At 39.1% G+C, this 7,108-nt stretch overlaps 1 pseudogene; it reads left to right on the top strand.

The window, feature by feature from the left end:
- The first annotated feature begins 5,997 nt into the window (after positions 1-5,997).
- Ptma-ps7 (prothymosin alpha, pseudogene 7) lies at positions 5,998-6,694 on the top strand (annotated as a pseudogene).
- The last annotated feature ends 414 nt before the right edge of the window (positions 6,695-7,108 follow it).

The raw sequence follows: 7,108 nt of genomic DNA, 5'->3' as shown, positions 1-7,108 counted from the left end.
GGAGAGAAAGTCCACCAGCATATGGAAAATAAAGGAAGTTTTCTCTAGCCTAGATTTTAAATGACTAAAATACTAATAATCTCTATGTTGGGTCTCGACCAAACATTGTCTGATTTGGAAGAGAAATGACCATAAAAATTGTTCTTGTAACAGTTATACTCCTGAGTCATGGAATATGAAAACAAAAAAAAATTGTCTGATAGGAGTATTTTCAACTTCAGCTGCACAGGATTCCCATAAAAAATAAAAATGTGTTTCCAATGCAATTATAAAATAAGAGGAAATAGTGTATCATGAATGAGGCAGAACTCATAACAAAGATTTCTATTCCCAGTAATGACAGGAAATAGGAAAACATAAAAGAGATCTAAAGTAAATATGGTTAAGGTGATTAAGAAGAAAAGGAAACTTACAGACACAAGGAAAAATGATATAAATGCACGGAAAATGAAATGTACTAATAGTTAGAGAGTTATATGCTTTGTTTACCAGCTAGAGTAAAGTAGTTATAGAAACACGTAGACAATTAGCATAGCATTCCTCTGGCTTTTATGCATTTGAAAATGATTTAACAAAATACTGTAATAAGATCAATTAAATTAGAATAGCTAGATGCTAAAAGGGAAGCTTGCTGTGAGGCTGTGTTTCTGAGAAATGTCAGAGAAGCTACACCCATGACATCACCAATATGACTGCCTAAACATACTTGAGCAAGGCTGACACCAATCAACATGCTAACTTGGAAGAAGGAATACCCATGGGCCCTCAGTCATAGAGAAAGGATAAGGCACCTGAGAAGGTCTACTAGTAGGAGAAATAATTTTTCCTACAGAGAGCCCTCCAATTGTCTATCTAATATCAAATTGTCATCCCTGAAATCATATATACAGAAGTAGTATTATAGATCTAAGAAAGCTCTACTTAAATATTTAGCAATATATGTGTGTATCTATATTAGGACTATATATACATATATGTGCATTTATATATTAGTTGTGTGTGTGCTTGTGTGTGTGTGTGTGTGTGTGTGTGTGAATTAGCAATTAAAGAAATAGATGCCACAATTTGAGAGAGCAGTAACATGGAGAGGGTTGGAAGGACAAAAGGAAGGGAGAAATAATGTGATTATATTATATTTTCAAAAATGAAGGAATGAAAGGTCCAGGAGGAAAACAAGTATAAAACCTGGACAGCAGCACTGTCCCAAATGTCTTCAGGCATCTCCTAGCCATCAGCAAGTAGCCACAAACTACTTGACAAAAGAAGTCATGAGGTGAGCCTCATATTTACTTGAGTAATTTGTTTGAGGACAGGGAAAGTTTCCATGTAAAACTGGTATAAAAATTTTTATGTACAAACAAAATCTAGCTCATTGTAGCATAATGCTCAGTTAATAAAACAGAAGTTTAACCCGGAACCATGACAGAGATATGACCCTGTGGTGCCCTAACCACCAGCAGCACCATCTCAGGAAAAATATTAGGAATGCTAATTTGAGGGTACTTCCTTTCTCACCTACTAATCACATGTCGTAGAGATAAATCCCAGCCATCTCTTTCACTAAGTCATCTACACATGTCTCTGATGATCCCTTGAGCATCAGAGAATGGCTTACTTTAAAGAAACAGTTTCTGATACTTAGTAGTTGACCAAAACCTTATTAATAATAAAAGTAAAACCTAGTAGACTTCCTTGGAACTCTAAAATTAATAGTATTATTACTTTTAGACACTGGAGTGGTTTCCTGTGATTTTTATTATCTGCATGAAATAATTCTGCTAATGCAACATTAATAATACTATTAAAATCAATAAGAGATAGCTAGATATAACTATAACATTAGTGTACAAAAATATGCAAAATTCAAATGGATTCCTAGGAAGATGAAATAAACATCTTAAAATAAAATTGTTTATCTAAGTATCCATCTATCTCTTTACTCATGTGCATGAATGTGAGTCTGTGTATGTGTCTATGTGAGTGCACACAACTATGTACAGGTGTGTATACCTGTGCCTATGCATGAAGGCCTGATGAGGGCATTGGGTATTCTCCACCACTCTCTGTCTGCTCCTGAATAAAGACAGATTCTCTGTTTGAACCTGAATGAAGTTAGAAACCAGTAAGTGCTAATAATCTTTCTGTCTCTGCCACCCCAGTGCTGAGGCTGGATATCTCAGGAGTGCGTGGTTTATTATACAGTGTTCAAATCTGTGCTCTACTCCTTGTGATTGCAGGTCAATCATTCTTCACCCCTGAGCCATATCTACAGCCCTGAAACAAACATTTGCAACAAATTTAACAAACTTATAAATAATAAAAGATCAATTAAAAATTAAAATTAAAATATCAAATTCTGCCTCATAAAGGCACTCAAACCAATTGAAAGCTATCTTAACTTAGTTGAAAGAGTCAATATAAGTATGAAATGTTCTCATAGTGTGTGTGCAAATATGTACATATATAATGCACGTATATGTATATATAACTATATATAGTATTTATTATACATGAATAATGCATATAGGTATATTGTAATATGTATATAGTTATATGTGATGTGTATAGATTAAATATATATTTAAAGTTTCAAATACTTCTAATCAAATTCCAAGACAGACTTTTAGTGTGAGGAACTGTGACCTCTAATTGTTATTATCGACTGATCTTGATTTAGAATCATCTAGAAGATAGAGAGGCAGGCATACTTCTAGATGTTTCTGTAAAAGCATTTCCAGAAACAACTTATTGAAAGGGAAATACCTTCCTTAATATGAGTGGTACCATCCCAAGAGCTTCAAAGACAGCAAAAATAAAATGAGAAGAGGAAGACCAGTTTGACACATGTCTTTCTCTTCTCTCTGTTGCTGGGCTGGCGTGAAAGGAACAGTTTCCCTGTGTACTGCTTGCTCCACCCAAATGCATAGGATGAAATGACCAAATCCCAAACCTTCCGGAATCAGGAAACAAAATAGATCTTCCTTTTCCTAAGTTGTTTTGTCTAGGGACAAGAAAAGCAACTGATGCAGAAGGCGATAATAAAACGCACATGAAACAAAAAGAACCAGGTACAGCAAAGAACCGTTTGAAAACCAAGCACTAGTACAACATCAAGATGTGCGGTAGTTAGGGCTGGAGAGGCCGCTCAGTTGTTGAGAGCACGCGTTGCTCTTGCAGTGGACCAGGATTGATTCCAAGCGCTGACATGTGGCTCACAACCATCTCCAACTCCAGCCCAAGGGATCCGGTGCCCTCTCCTGATCTCTGTTATGCACCAGGCACAGATTGTATGTAATACAGTTAAAACACTCAAATAATAAAGAAATCTAATTTTTTATGTTTACCATAACTAAAGCAATGTAATACTAATAGGAGAAATGGTAAAAAGAACAAGGCCCTGATAGAGTCTAAGAGAAGGTGGGGCACTTGGGAAATGATAGGGCCTTTACAAATTGTTAGAGAAAAGTTCAGTATAAGTGTGGTGTGGTGTTAAGCACAGCAAGACAAAATTACATCTCCATGTTAAATTATAATATTGTTATAGTTTGAGTCTAGAATGTTTCCTAATGATTCATGTGTGACAGGCTTGAAATCATGGTCTGAGAGCACCATTAGGGAAGCAGGTAGACATTTCAATAGGTGAAACTAATTTACTCTGAAGGTACACCTTCAATGGTGACTGTGGAACCTGGGGCTTATAATCTCTTTTGCTTACAAGTCACTGGGTAAACTGGCTTGCTATTTCATACACATTTGATATGATGTCACTTCTCTCATTGCAATGAAGCTAACCAACCATGCAATGAAACATAAGTCAAAATAACCCCTTTCTCTTTGTAAGTCACACGTCTCATGTATTTGATGGAGTGACAGAAAAGTAACAACCACCAGATTGAAGCTGGGTGATGTACAATGTAAATGTGACAATTTTTTTTTAGATGAAGAGATTTGGGGAAGTATCTGACATAAGGTAGTAAACAAGTCAAGAAGCGTGAAGCAAAACCATGGAACATTATTATTGATGCATTTGACTGCCGTATCTAATTATCTGATGATACATTAAAAAATGCCAAAGTAAAGGTTAGCAGTTCTAAATGACCACAACCAGCTATGAATTGCTATCTGAAACACACAGAGAATAATTTTTTAAAAAGCTATCCAGCAGAAGAATTAATAAAGGTTATACACAAATAGTTCACAAAATAGTCCTTATGTGACATTTGAAAATGAAATGTGGCCCTTATATATACAGCCACCAAGATTAGATAAGATTGTGCATGTTGACAGAAACTGGATATAGATCTCTCCTGAGAGAAACAGCCAGAGCATGTTAAATACAGAGGCGAATGCTAGCAGCAAACCATTGAACTAAGAATGGGACCCCCGTTGGAGGAATTAGAGAAAGGACTGAAAGAGCTGAAGGAGCTTGCAACCCCATAAGAAAAACAATGCCAACCAACCAGAGCTCTCAGGGATTAATCCACTACCCAGACTATACATGGACTGACCCTTGACTCCAGTTACATGTGTAGCAGGGAATGGCCTTGTTGGGCACCAATGGAAGGAGAAGCCCTTGGTCCTGCCAAGGTTGGACCCCCAGTGTAGGGCAGGAATGGGGGTGGATGGGGAGGTGAACATCCTTATAGAAGAAGGGGATGGGGATGGGATAGGGGGCTTATGTCCAGGAAACTGGGAAAGGAAATAACATTTGAAATGTAAATAAAAAAATATCCAATAAAAGAGGAAAAAAGAGTAAATAAAGAAAAGAAAATGAAATCTGAAATGTGTTTATAGATTTTCTATCCTTTCAGCTGGATCTAAAAGTATCAAGAAGGCCAATACATTGGTGTTATCAATTTTCTATTATTAGCTGTATATTTGTTGTTTGCGTCAATAATTCATACCAGTTCAAAAGGCAGCACTGTCTCATCAGGAATCCATTCATTTTGATTTAGGGCTATTCCTGGAGTGAACATATACTCGGAATGCCTTAATTTCCAGATAACTGTTCTGACACTCAGTAACAATCTGACTGAACTCATTCAGATGAGAATGGCTCTCACTGAGCTCAAAGTCTCACACTGACAGCGATGGATAGGAGAGTCAGAAATATTGGTTAAAGTTTCCTTTTGCAGCTTAAATTTTATGCATTAAAACTTAAGGCACAGAAAAATTGTTTAAGAATCTTTCTACCTGAAGATGTTGATGAAAGAACTGGACTTAAAACACTCTAAATTAGGTAAGGTTTTTTCTATGAGAAAGGACAAGGTCACACCTGAGAACTCACTGGAGGTGATGTGACACAAGCTGGGATAAGAGGGTGAAAGCTGACACTATCAACTCTGGATTCCCGCGACATTCATTGTTAGTTAAAGTAAGGCAATTCAACTGTCTCCATAAAAATGGTTTCCTCGCCCATTCAGAGCCTGCCCCACATGTGGCCCATACATACACAGCCACCCAATTAGACAAGATGGATGAAGCAAAGAAGTGCAGGCCGACAGGAGCCGGATGTAGATCTCTCCTGAGAGACACAGCCAGAATACAGCAAATACAGAGGCGAATGCCAGCAGCAAACCACTGAACTGAGAACGGAATCCCTGTTGAAGGAATCAGAGAAAGTACTGGAAGAGTTGAAGGGGCTCGAGACCTCATATGAACAACAATGCCAAGCAACCAGAGCTTCCAGGGACTAAGCCACTACCTAAAGACTATACATGGACTGACCCTGGACTCTGACCCCATAGGTAGCAATGAATAGCCTAGTAAGATCACCAGTGGAAGGGGAAGCCCTGGTCCTGCTAAGACTGAACCCCCAGTGAACGTGACTGTTGGGGGGAGGGCGGTAATAGGGGAGGATGGGGAGGGGAACAACCATATAGAAGGGGAGGGGGAGGGTTAAAGGGATATTGGCCAGGAAACCGGGAAAGGGAATAACAATCGAAATGTAAATAAGAAATACCCAATTTAATAAAGATGGAGAAAAAAAATGGTTTCCTGACTGGCTGCTCCGAAAAGCCATCTTTGCCTTGTTCCCGGGTCGTGCTCCGTGCTCACTGCAGCCACCTTCGCCGCCCACCGCCTCTTCCAATGCGGACTCTGGCAGCTTTCTCTCCAGAGTCCTCGAAACTCGGTTAATTCCTTACTCGCAGCGTCGGACCACCAGCGTGACCCACTATGTCAGACACGGCAGTGGACACCAGCTCCGAGATCACCACCAAGGACATGAAGGAGAAGAAGGAAGTTGTGGAGGAGGCAGAGAATGGAAGAGATGCACCGGCCAATGGGAACGCTCAAAATGAGGAAAAGGGGGAGCAGGAGGCTGACAATGAGGTAGATGAAGAAGAGGAAGAAGGTGGGGAGGAAGAAGAGGAGAAGGAAGAAGGTGATGGTGCAGAGAGGATGGAGATGAAGATGAGGAAGCTGAGGCTCCTACGGGCAAGCGGGTAGCTGAGGATGACCAGGATGATGATGTTGACACCAAGAAGCAGAAGATGATGAGGATGACTAGATAGCAAAAGGAAAAGCTAACCTTACGCACCGTGACCTATTCACCCTCCACTTTCCGTCTCAGAATTTAAACGTGGTCACCTTCGACTGGAGAAGCAGGCCCCGCCCACCCACTGTGGGCAGTGCCACCCACAGATGACATGCGCTCTCCACCACCCCACCAAAACCACAACATGAACTGGCAACATGGGAGGAGAAGAGAACCAGAACTTCCCAGGTCCTGGTTTTTTTCTTAAAAATACTTTAAAAGGAAAATTTGTTTGTATTTTTTATTTACATTTTATATTTTTATACATATTGTTAGGGGGTCAGCCATTTTTAATGATAACAGGTGACTGACCCAGCCTTCAAAGAGTTTTCTGTCCTACTTCAGACTTTACTTGTGGTGTGACCATGTTCATATACTCTCAAAGGAGGAGAAAAACCTTGTAAAAAAAAAAAAAGCAAAAACAACAACAAAAAATCTTATTCTCAGCATTCCAGTAACTTTTTTTGCGTATGTACCTAGCTGTACTATAAGTAGTTCGTTTGTATGAGATGGTTTAAAAAGGCCAAAGATAAAAAGGTTTTTTTTCCATTTTTTTTGTCTATGAAGTTG

The sequence above is a fragment of the Rattus norvegicus genome, chromosome 11 (assembly GCF_021556685.1).
Source record: "Rattus norvegicus strain SHRSP/BbbUtx chromosome 11, alternate assembly SHRSP_T2T, whole genome shotgun sequence".
NCBI lineage: Eukaryota > Metazoa > Chordata > Mammalia > Rodentia > Muridae > Rattus > Rattus norvegicus.
This window is presented reverse-complemented; position numbering and strand designations above follow the sequence as displayed.